The sequence below is a fragment of the Brassica oleracea genome, chromosome C5 (genome assembly GCF_000695525.1).
Source record: "Brassica oleracea var. oleracea cultivar TO1000 chromosome C5, BOL, whole genome shotgun sequence".
NCBI classification, from domain to species: Eukaryota; Viridiplantae; Streptophyta; class Magnoliopsida; order Brassicales; family Brassicaceae; genus Brassica; species Brassica oleracea.
The window spans coordinates 41,189,635-41,190,071 of NC_027752.1; positions in this window are offsets into that span (position 1 = coordinate 41,189,635).

The window sequence follows — 437 nt, forward strand, 5'->3', positions numbered from 1 at the left end:
CACCCCACACAGTCTGCATCATCGTCGAGAGCTTGACTAATGTATCGCCAGTCCATGCAAGCTGCTGCTGCTGTGTACCATCTAATGGTGGTGCTCCAGAATCAAACTGACCAGTATATGGTGGTAAAAAATACTCCATATAAGGGTTTGGAGTATGATTGACTGAGATATCCGGGATGGTGTCATCCTCACATTGTGTCTGCGCAGGACCAGAAGAAGAAGAACCACGATGACATTTTGAAGCTGGTGGAGGAGGCGTGTAAAGAACTTCAGCAGGAGGCATGAACTCCATGTTCTCCACAGACGTCAGAGATGTGATAGTGGGTTGTGGAAGCTTGCAATGAAGGATTGTCCCATCAGGCTTGGTAAAACGGTATATTTTACCAGAATGAAGGATCTTGGTGTTTAGGAAGAACTGGGCATCAAATCTGTCAATC